The 12,214-nt window shown below is 41.5% G+C and overlaps 1 protein-coding gene across 2 annotated transcripts in view; it reads right to left on the bottom strand.

Moving 5' to 3' along the window:
• Window positions 1-12,214, bottom strand: part of GRID1 (glutamate ionotropic receptor delta type subunit 1) — a 1,431,845-nt gene that overhangs the window by 889,751 nt on the left and 529,880 nt on the right. The gene's annotated exons all lie outside the window — the stretch shown is intronic.

The following is a 12,214-nucleotide window of genomic DNA, read 5'->3' on the forward strand; positions in this document are numbered from 1 at the left end:
GGGGGGGGGGGGGCACATGCTTGGTGGTGGACCCAGAAGTACTTATCTACTTCTTGGTCCACTGCTGAGAGCACTGGGGACCCTCCTGTGCTCCCATGGGATGTTCCATCTGCCCCAGCTTCTCAGCATTCATGAGCTGCCTGGTACCTTGAGGTATGTAGAAAAAACATTTAAAGCCATGTCTATGTCCAGATCATTGAATCTCTCTGAACTGATTCAGATGGTTCCAATTTGATTTAGAGAAATTAAAGGGCCTCCTGATTCGATTCGGAGATTCGGCTCAGCGACTGAAGCTTCACACAGCCCTACTGTGTGATAGTAGACCAGGTGCAGTGAACATTTGTTGGCACTCCCTACAGAACTTTTTCCATTTTGAATGAGCTACAGATACTTCTCCATCCTAGATCTTTGATTTATATACAAAACTCACTTCTCAATCTGTTACATTAGCCAAGAAAGGCAATTAGTAATGATCTAAAAACGTAAGTACCCAAAGATATCACTGCAAAAAAAGTCGGCTTTTCCTCCTTTGGATACTTGAACTTCATTTTCCTTTACTTTATGTGTATCTGCTTTGCTGTATACTTGCAATATATATCGATAGTATCTCTCCTCCATTTCTTTTAAATAACTAATAAGCATTATTTATTTAAACTAATATAAGCAAAGCCATAGTTGCTATTCAGAGCAGCATAACTATCAATACAAATTAAAACAGAAAAAAATTATATATTTCAATATACAACCTGAACAATCATTTCATTTAGATTTGCTGATTTGTTTGCTTGTTTTTTGTTTCATTTTGTTTTTCCTTTGAACTGCCCAACCCAGACTTACGTCCACAGCATTTAAAATTCAAAGGATATTCTTTTCTTCATCTCAAAAGCTGAAATGTGGCTAAAGCCATTCTTTATGCCCTTTGGACCACATATTAGGTATTTTTCAGTCCTACATCCTGAATACAATTACTTCAGGAGGGAAAGGAAAGTCTGGCACACTGTTATTCCTATTGCCATGGTACTGACCCACTCATTATCATTCATCAGCAAAACTGCAAATGCCAATTCTTCCAAAAGAGGTGAGCTGAAAGCATGATACTATTCCCTAGGCACACAATAATGCATTGTCACAAGTCGTGCATAGGGTATCCATGTGAATAACCTAATAGTCGTATGACTAATATAACAATCCATACAATATTGTGGACCCTTTCACAGTCAGAAGAAAACCATCACAAAAATCCCCAAAGTATAGATAAGCCAGCACTATTTGAAAAGCCAGCTTTTCAAATGGAAAATCATCTTGATAAAATTCTGGTACATCGGCTATGAATCCAGAATCAATTTACCATATACATTACACAAAGATAATGGCAATGAGTTTGATATTTACATGTAAATCTTCCCATTCAAAGATTTCCTTTCATAATCAACCTGCTCTTCCAGCAAAAACAGGTACACATACTTTGTTCTGAAAGTCATCAGTGCCGCTCATGGTAGATCATTTTGAGGCATTTGCCCTGTTTTACTGCATAGCTCTCTCTTGTTCCCATAAATTAAGTACACTGTCTGCATAATTGCACTTATACTCTGCCAGCCAAAAGCGCAGAGCCAAGCTGGGAATATGGCAAATGATACACTGCCAGGGGATCACAGAGTTTGATGTTCTGCCTTCTTTTTAACCTTTCCTCAGTATGTGTAATGTGATATGCCTGAATGGCCTGCTGGCAACAAGAATCAAATGTAGGAGGCTTTTATCTGAAACATGAGCCATTACTGCTAAACTAAAGGGGCCAGCTCTGTTAGCTGAAGTTGCAGCAGGATCAACCCCTATTATATGTGGAACAAAACACCACACTAAGGGCTTACAAATAATCTTTATAGGGTAGAATATTTTTATTTTAGAACAACAGTGGGAACCCTAATATACACCTACCATGGAATTAGTATTTGGGCCTACAAAGTTTAGGTGACAATCAACTGTTTTTCTTTGCTAGCTAGCCTCTGAATATAAGACAGTAGCAACTTAAGACTATTAAACAAAAAAATATACTGACTAAAGTTGCAATTCTTACCATTTGACTTACATATGAAGGAGCAGGTTTTTACAAAATGCAGTGTAAAGGAGGTTTGGTTATTTTTTCCAAAGGAAGTAAATTAAGATTGATTTTTAAAAAATGACCTACTATTTTTTCGAAAGGAGAAACGAAATCTATCTTGATTTTCTGTTGGCCTTTATCTAGGTTAATAGAAACTGTTAAGATTCCTAAATAATAAAACAAAGAAAGGAAACAAAGTTATGAAACTACAGTTCTGGTTCTCAAGCATATTAATAGTTCCCTTTCCCTTTATAATATTGTGAAACAGAAACTGCTTTTAAAACAAACACGGAGCAAAACTACCTTACTGGTAACATGGATATAATTTTCAGACAAATGAGTGATGCCATCAAGTGGCCAACAAATGCACTGGTTGTTCCAGAAGTTGTAATCTTACTCAAATGAGATGGATTTGTGCGCAGCCATAAAATTAGAATCTTATATATTTTAGTTGAATAAAAGTAAATTTACTGTAGGAAATATCTAGAAGATAAAAGAGGGGTTTTGGTTTTTTATTTCTTTTATAATGAGCATAGCAGAAATGCAAACCAGCATATACTTAATCTAGTCCCAAAACAGAGAAGACAAAGACCATTTCAGGAGAATATTCATAGCTTTATAACTAATAATATCTTGTTGTGCTTGTGGTTTTGCAGTTGGATGGAGTTGTAGGATTGGCTGAATATTTCAAATAAAATCTGAAATAGTTTTAAAGATAGTAATTTCAGCTATGTGGATATTTCAGAATGTTATACATTCCAGCATTTAAACCCCTCCTACTATTTCTCAAGTAGTAATAAAAAGGTAGTTAAAGCAAGGAAACCCTAAAAAAATTCTGCATTTCTGTTTTGCTAGCAGAACATAATCTCATTATCAACATTTTCCTCCCAGTAATACTTTTGAGTGTGCTGTTTTAAAATGTGAATTAATATTTCTGATCATTTTGAATACAGAAAGGTTCTGGAGAACTACCAATTAATCAGAATGGCACTGAAACACTATTTTAAAACTATTAGATGGTACTGGATAACCAGCTTTGATCTTTTTCTTATGAACAAATTCTAAGACAGTTTACTTGCAAACTACCTCCGTGGACACACATAACACCTAGACCAATTTAAATGTAGTTTAAGGCTCTGTACAAGTGTTACACTTAGATCACCCTAACCAAGCCTAGGACAATTTAAAGGGCTCAGTATGCAAGTGTTCATCAGCTTAGGTCAACCTAAAAATGGTGTGCCTAATCTAAAAAGTTGGGTTTCATAAAACAAGAACTTTAGATCGTCATGGATTAACCTGATCTAAAAAGGACTTAATCTGACCTAACAAATGTCTACATGCATCCCCAGTATAGCCCAGGGACTGGAAAAGCCCAGGAACTCTTCACAGCTCTGAGGTTGAGAAGGGAAAGCAGAAAAATGAAAATGTCCTGAGGCACAGGTCACTTGCCCCTTGGGATCCCCAAAACATGAGTACGAGCATTCTTTCCCCCCTACTGGCTTTAAAACAGTATTTAAAGGGTTGTTTTTTGGGAATTGGCTCACAGGTATAGATATAGGTATTAAAAGGGTTCAAGATGGGCAGCAGGGGTTAATACATTAGTAAGAAGCTTGGGCCTCAAACACACACAGTTCTCATAGCCCCAAAAGCAGACAGGCTGTCTAACACAACAAGACCAACAGATGGACACAGCCTGAAAATTGAGGAAGCATGCCATAACATGAGATCACAGCCTTCAAGGCAGACAGGTTGTCTAACACAACAAGGACGCGTGGTCTAGAAAATAGCCTGGGAACCAAGGAAGTATGTACCATATTGTTCCATAACACGAGATAATTGGCACCAGCAACAAGGTCTCAGAGAGCAGGGGGGGCCTGAATCCCAGTTTGGGGGAACAGACCAAATTAGGAGAAGGGCCAGATGACTACATGGACTGGGTCATAGTTTTCTCTCTGTGACCACAGAGAGACAGCCAACCAGAGATAGCCATGAGTGAAGAGTCATCAGGAGAGACTTGAAATTAACAAAGGGTGCATCCTTCTCTTCCCTTCTGTTCCTCCCTGTCCCTCCTTGCTGTCCCTCCATCTCTTCCTTTCTGTCTCTCCCATCTCTTGTTCTCCTCCTTAAGAAGGGTCCCCATCCCTGTCCCCCAGGAAGGGTCCCTGAGACCGCCATCAGAGGGAATACCAGCAGCCTGTCTTATACACCCCACTGGAGGGGGGCTGTGGGCCTCACCATCCCACCTCCAGACTACTGACATCTGACACCTATGAAAGAGCCTCAGAAGTGAAGCCCGCATCCTGACCAGATGTACTTTGATGACAGCCCTAGGCTTTGGTAGATATATAGGACTGTTTGATTGTTTGTATTGTTGCTTTTTTGTTAACATTCTGTATCTATAAACTCGCCTATTATCAACTGGCAGGTGTTGTGGTCAGTCTGAGGGTTGTGCTCACCCAGAACAAAGATATAAGGGCTGGGTTCTAAATCCAGTGCCACCACCCTGCACCCCACCCCAGCTAACCCTCTGTGAGACATGCTGGGCTTGGTACCCACACTCTTACCCCTTGGTGTCACAGCCACAGCATTTCAATGCATCAAGGTGACTATTCTATGTGGTATGATAGGGCACCTCTGATCCTCAACATCTATGGATCAGTTTCCAATCAGTGACTTTTTGGAATGGTTCAGTTATTGCATGTATTATCACCCTCAGTTTTTAACAGATATATAGTACTGCTTTCCTTCATAACTTGTGTTTGGAATTCATTTGTAGAGAATTCTTCAATAATTATTTGTTTACATTTCTCTTTTGCCTTTCAGCATGGAACTCAACTTAAAGTATTTTCCCAAAGACAATAATGTAATCATTTTCTTTTTCATGCCTGGTCTCCCATTCAATGAAGAGGTGTGTGCTGTTTCCCTAACATTCAGCAGGGATTTAGACATTTCTTTTTCTTCTGGAAATATTATACATACGCATGCTAAGTATTATTATCATAACATCAGTGTGGTTCAGGCTCATTTCTGGGACATAAAAACAGCAACATGCTATGCTGTCATTCACAAGAAGCGAGCAGTGCAAGAACTCTAGCTATAAAGAAATGGAAGCATAAAAAATATTTTTTTTCTTTCTTCTTATTAATCAGGCCTTGTGTTGGAAGCAGCAAAATGCATCAGCTTGCTGCCCACCAAAATGTTGCTTCTGGCATAGCTGCAAAGGGTTATTCTAGACAAACCTGAGTCAATTTTCTCCCAGTGCTGTCAGACCATGAGTAAACTATTCAACTCTTCTAGTATCAAGTGATCCCTAAATTGTAGGATACAGATGATATCCTGAATCATGATCCCCTTTCATATCTAATCCTGATACTGTAGATCATTGCTCAAACAACAACATACATGCTAGAATCCTTAAAATAATAATGAAGCCCTGTTCTGCCAGTCTTTGGTGGTTGTCCAATAACAAGTTTCAAAACAATACAATGAAATCATTATTAAAACAAGACTAATAAAGTACCCATTTAATAAAAGGGTAGTGACAAAAAAGTTTTTGATATAATCTCTAAAGCACTGTTTCAGCATCAATATTCCCAGACTTTCAAAAATCATGACAAACACACAAAACACAAAAAGGCTTACTTAAGTCATGAGATTTTTATAAAAGTGATAAAAATAAATTTTACTCTTCTGGTTTCTGAGCTTTTGGAGTTCAGCTGGGCTACACAGATTCAAGATCTATGACATTCAAAACTTTAAAAACCAGTCCTTTCTAGAAAGTAGTTACCTTGAAAAACAGACACTGAAAAGAATACAGAAAATAGGTTGATACTACATTTCTACCAGTCACAAGCAATGAGACAGACCTGACAGAGTAGCAAGACAAATGATTGCCCCTGCTACCTTCACACTGGCAGCTCTACTTGTAAGCACTAGACTGATTATCTACCAGCAGGCTCTACATTACAACTGTATCTGCTCTAATTCCACTAACTAGGATGCACCCCATAAGCACCTGTAGCTAAAACCAGAACCTGCCCTAACCTGCTACAAGACTAACCCCAAGATAAAGACGACAGAATTGTTCTGGTTGTCATCTACAGCCCCCAGCTTGAACATCATTAATATCCTCCAACCCCTCTTGGAAAATGACAACCAGTGGTGATGCAGAGGGGTGCACATGCCCCCCTGAGAGCGCTGGTGCACCCCCTGACAGAGATCGCTCCCCACTTAAGTGATGGGCAGTGAGGGCAGGTGGGAGCAATGCTTCCCCCTGGTGAACACCGGCCATGGATTGGGGGTGCCAGGAGAACTGCCACTGGCACTTCTGGAAGTGCCCCTGGTGCTTCCCAGTCAGAGACACTGGCCATGGGGGGACTCCCCCTGACCAGTCACTGACTGGCTGTTGGGGGGGGCACATGCCCCTCCCCTGACTCAGGTGGCACCAGTCGCCCATGATGACAATTATCTCAAGGTAGCCATCAGAGGGTGGGATAGGGAGGTGTTGTATCATTTCGTGTCTTGGATTAAAGGCACAGCCCAGCAACCTCAAACAACATCTCTTCAAAAACCACACCATACTCTACCCAGATGCCAGCTGTGTCCCTTCAACACAAGCCACATCAGCACTGGACCAAACAACACAGATTATTATCCAAGGTTTATTTATGTGAATGTGAAGAGGGAAAAAGAGCTCGGGGGAATGGAGATTGGGACCGGGAAAGAGGCACTTCCGTAGCAGCTGCTTCTTAAAGTTAGGAGGGAGCAGTGGTGCGGTGGGGGTGTGGCTCACTGAAAAGGGAAACAAAAAAGAGTGGTCAGGAGGAGGACGAGCCGCAGCATGGAGACTGGGACAGAGGGGTCCCGTGAGCTGATTCTGGCTGGAGGAGAGGAACTCAACTGGGAGGAAAAACTGGGAGTCCTTGAACAGGTGAGGACAGTCAACTCGCCGAAATGAGGTGAGAGATGTGGCAGAAGCCGCGAGAAAAAAAACAAGTAAAAAAACACAAAGACTGAAGGAGGTTTCTTTGTAGTTTAATAAAAGAAACATAAAACTAGTTAAAGCCGTTGACTTTACTTATGTTCATGTATGTTGTTTTATGTTAAACAAACACAATGAAGTGTTCTGGAAAATTGAAAAATAAAAACAATTTAAATGATTATTTTGGTTTACAATAAAGCGAATCGATCAACTGCACAAAGAAACAACTGGATTCCTTTTAGTGGGAAAAGTTCTGGAGATTCATCTGGAAGAGCAGGTAGCAAGATATCAGTCAACACGAAAAATTTCTGTCCATATTGTCGGGGTCATTCTGTGTTTCTAACACCTCCCGACTGATGACATCAACTAAGATTAAGACGTGGTGGGCGAGAGTCGAATTTAAACTGCGAAGTACTCCAGGTCGGGCTTCTTAAGAGGTAGGAAGGAAAGACTCCACAGTGGTGCATTGGCCAGGGATGTTGAACCATGGCCGGTGTAAAAGAGAATATTTGAGATGCAACCAGGCACCATGGGAAATCCTGAGCCTTTACAACAAACTCTACATTTGGTAGGCCAACTTCTACAGCAACCGCAACAACAAGCAGCTCATCAAATTGCACTCGAGGAAAAGCATGGGCACAGCGTAACTAAGTTGAATTAAAGGTCCCCAAAATGACACCTCAAGATGATCCTGAAGCATTCTTGGAGAGTTTTGAGAGACCTGCATTGTCCTCAGGTTTCGATCAAAGCCTATAGGCTGGTCAGTTAGGAGTGCTTCTGATAGGAAAGGCACAAGCTGCTTATAAAGCAATGCCATGTGGAAAAGTGATGGATTACAACAAGGTAATAAAGGAAATTATGTACCAATTGGACATTAATCCTGAGAGGTACAGGCAGGCATTTTGCATGAAAAAGAGACAAGAAAAAGAAGATAAATCCCCTCAGATTTTACTTCAATATTTGGTTGACTTGCTAGAGAAGTCGTTGAAGCCACAGAAGGTTTCCAAAGTGGATGTGTGCTACCACATCTTATTAGAATAGTTCTTATTGGAGCTGGCCAAGAATACGCAACAGTGGGTGCGATGCCATCATCCAAAATCTTCCACAGAAGCTCTGCAAATAGCAGAAAACTTTGACAGTGCACAAGGAGAAAACAACAGAGAATGGGGCCCAAAAGGAGGTACTAATTCTATAACATGAGAAACAGAATATAAAGAACTACGGGATGGGAGAAGATCAACAATCGTCTATTTCTGATGCAGAAAGATAGGACACATGGCTCGGGAATGTACAAGCAACCCTTAGTCCAATGCCAAGGCTAAGGGAACAGACTATTGACCCCAAGATACCACAGAATGACACCAGAGATAAGGGGCCAATTGAGATGATGGACTGCAGCATTGGAAAATCTGGGTGCAAAGGCCCAAATGAGAAACCCATGGTATGGGTAAGGGTTGGAGGAAAAAGGATGAAAGCCATAGTAGATACTATGGTTGTGCACAGACCCTGATTTGAACAGATCGAGCCCCTCGAGAGTGGACACCAAAAAGTAGATGCTGTGCAGATGATTTGCATGCATGGACAACCTTCGACATATCCACGGAGAAAATATACAGTTGAAGTTCTCGGTAGGACAAGGGAGATGCCCATAGGTTTAGCAAGGGATCTTCCGTATCCTATGATTCTGGGCCGAGACTGAGCAAAAATTTATGAAGTGTTAGATACAGTGAGAACAGAGGAGGGTATGGTAGGCGAAGAAACGGAGGTTCCACTGGATGTAGAAGGCTTGGATATAGAGAGTTTATCGAATAGTGCACACTTCAGAGAAGCACAAGGGGAAGAAGACCTGTTCTGATCCATCATCCAGTCGGAATTGGACAAGCAAGACGAATAGGTAATATCTCTGGAACAGCGTTGTGCATTGCCTAAGTATGAATTAAGGAAAGTTTTGCTGTATAGGATAAAATTGAGACAGAATGATGGAATAGAGGTACCACAACTATTGATTACCCAAGCATACTGAAGCCCGCTATTGAAACTATCTCATACCAATCCCTTAGTGGGGCATTTGGGGATGTCCAAGACAGAAGCTAGACTTACCAAGTGGTGTTTCTGGCCCCGGTTATACGAACAAGTGGACGATTTCTGTCAAACTTGTCCAAATTGTCAGCAAGTTAGTCTTCAAAACCCCCTCGGGTTCTGTTACAGTCTATGCCCATGGTGGAAGAACCCTTTTCATGAATTGCCCTAGATGTAATTGGAGCATTACCAAAGAGTTTTGCAGGGCATCAGTTTATCCTAGTCATGATTGATTATGCCACTCAATATACAGATGCAATACCTTTATGTACAGCCACCAGACCCCAACTTGCAAAAGAACTACTCAAATGGGTACCTAGGAGTGGGCATACCCGAAGAAATAATCATGGATCAAGGGACGAATTTCATGTCCCACATGATGTGCAGTTTATGTCAAGTATTAAAGATAAAACACCTGTGAAAAGCTGTGTATCATCTACAAATGAACAGGTTGGTAGAGAGATTCAAAGGGACTCTAATGGGTATGCTATGAAGGTACACCCAAGAGGAACTTAGGAAGTAGGACTTACTAGTACCACCATTGTTATTTGCAGTAAGAGAAGCACCACAATCATCCTTAGGGTTTTCCCTATTTGAACTAGTTTATGGACATCAGACAAGGAGCCTGATGGATGTGGTGCAGGAAGGCTGGGAGAGTGGGGGATCACAAGGGACACGACCAACAGAACATGTCCAAGAGATAAGGAGACAGTTACTAAGGGTTGGAGAAGTAGCCAGAGATCATCTTAAACAAGCACAAGAAAAACAAAAAAAGTACTATGATAAAGGTACTCAAGAAAGGGAATTACATGAAGGGTAGAAAGTTTTGGTTCTTCTACCAAGTGATACAAGTAAATTTTTAACTTGTTGGCAAGAGCCATTCAGAATAACCAGATGGGTCAGTCCTGTTGACTATGAGATACTATGTCTGGGCTCACAGAAATTAAAACAAATTTTTCATGTTAATTTATTGAAATCATGGAATGAACCAGAAGGACTATTGGTGACTATGCTCAGGGAGCCACCGCATTTAGGGCAAAAAGCCATTCATTTACTGAGTGAAAGTGAAACAAATAGAAGGGATAACATTCAGAGAAAAATTGAATACTCAACAAAAAGAACAATTAAACACTCCTTGAACGAGAGTTCAAAGATGTGTTCAACGAGAATCCGGGTTGTGTGAAAGGAATAAGTCACAACAACAACATAGTTACTCCCAAGGGATGAATGGTATAGGAAAAATGGAGGAGAATTCCATATCACCAATATGAGGTTGTCAAGAGGGAGATAGATAAGATGTTATTACTCCCAGGGAGTAATAACAGAAATCACGTAGTCTGTGGAGGAGCCCCCTGATAGTAGTACCCAGACAAGATGGTACTCTACGGCTATGCATAGACTTCAGAAAGTTGAATGCAATTTCAAAGATTGATGCTTTGCCAATGCCACAAATTAGTAAATTGTTAGAGAGACTCAGTCAGGCAAAATTCATATCAACACTGGATCTCACTAAAGGGTACTGGCAAATACCCATGTGAAAAGAAGATCAAGTCAAAATGGCTTTCAGGACACCATGGGGGCTGTACGAATTTAAACGTATGCCATTTGGTTTACATGGTGTGGCAGCAACATTCCAATGGCTGATTGATTGGGCCCTAGCCCCACACCAACAATATGCAGTGGCATATATAGACAATATCATTATCTATACTGATGACTGGGAGCAACATTTAGAAGCCCTACGTGCAGTCTTACACAAGTTACGCTTGACTGGTCTGACAGTAAATCCCAGAAAATGCATGCTAGGGGAAGCCAAAACTAAGTATTTAGGTTTCCTGGTAGGCCAGGGGCACATTAGTCCTCTAACAGACAAGATAAAGGTGACACGAGACTATACGCCACCCTAAATGTGGAAACAAATGAGGGCCTTCTTAGATGAACTTACTCAGGGGAAGAGGAAACGGGCCACTCAGGTGGAGCCGGGAACATGAAGAAGGATTCAGGAAAATGCACCAGACCTTGTGTAAGGAAGTGGTGCTTCACACTCCAGATTTCAACTGTCCTTTTGGCCTACAGAGAGACGCAGCCAACAAAGCCGTAGGCGCTGTTTTAACACAAGAGATGGACGGAATGGAACATCGTATCACCTATGCCAGTAGGAAACTCCAACTGCAAGAACAAAGGTATGCCACCATTGAACGAGAGTGTTTGGCCATTAAATGGGGGGGAGGGTGGAATATTTTCGCTACTACCTCTTAGAATGCAAGTTCACTTTAATAACTGATCATGCCTCGTTGAAGTGGCTAAAAACCACTCAGACTGATAATGTACAGATAACTCATTGGGCCCTCATTTTACAACCCTTTCATTTTAATATTGAATTTAGACCCAGTCATGCCAGTGGGGTGGCTGACTTCCTCTCCCATTGTCACTCAAATGAAAGCTCACCACTGAAGCCTGATGCCCATGGAGATGACCACGACACGGGGCTGGAAAAATAAAGGTGCTGAACAGTGTCTTAAGGGGGAGGATGTGTGAAGAGGGAAAAGAGCTCAGGGGAATGGAGATTGGGACTGCGCCAGGAGAGAGGCACTTCCACAGCAGCTGCTCTTTAAAGTTAGGAGGAGGCAGCAGCATGGTGGGGGCATGGCGTCCTGAAAAGGGAAACAAAAAGAGTGGTCAGGAGGTGGATGAGCTGTGGCATGGAGATTGGGACGGAGGGGTCCCATGAGCCAATTCTGGCTGGAGGAGAGGGACTAAATTGGGAGGGAAAACCAGGAGTCCTTGAAGAGGTGAGGACAGTCGACTCACTGAGATGAGGTGAGAGATGCGGCAGAAGCCGTGAGAAAAAAAAAAAACACAAAAGACAATGGAAAACAATGGTGGATTCCCAATGGGGAAAATTTAGGTCAAGTTCATTTTTTCCTGCTTTGTTTCCCCAGTGTTGTTTGGGAGATCTTGATTTGGACAGATGGTGTCCAGGGAGCCAAAAAAGAAAAAGGGAGAAAAGATGCAAGAGACTGAAGGAGGTTTATTTGTAGTTTAATAAAAGAAAC

The sequence above is a fragment of the Gavialis gangeticus genome, unplaced genomic scaffold (assembly GCF_001723915.1).
Source record: "Gavialis gangeticus isolate Ggan-Ray unplaced genomic scaffold, GavGan_comp1, whole genome shotgun sequence".
Classification (NCBI taxonomy): domain Eukaryota; kingdom Metazoa; phylum Chordata; order Crocodylia; family Gavialidae; genus Gavialis; species Gavialis gangeticus.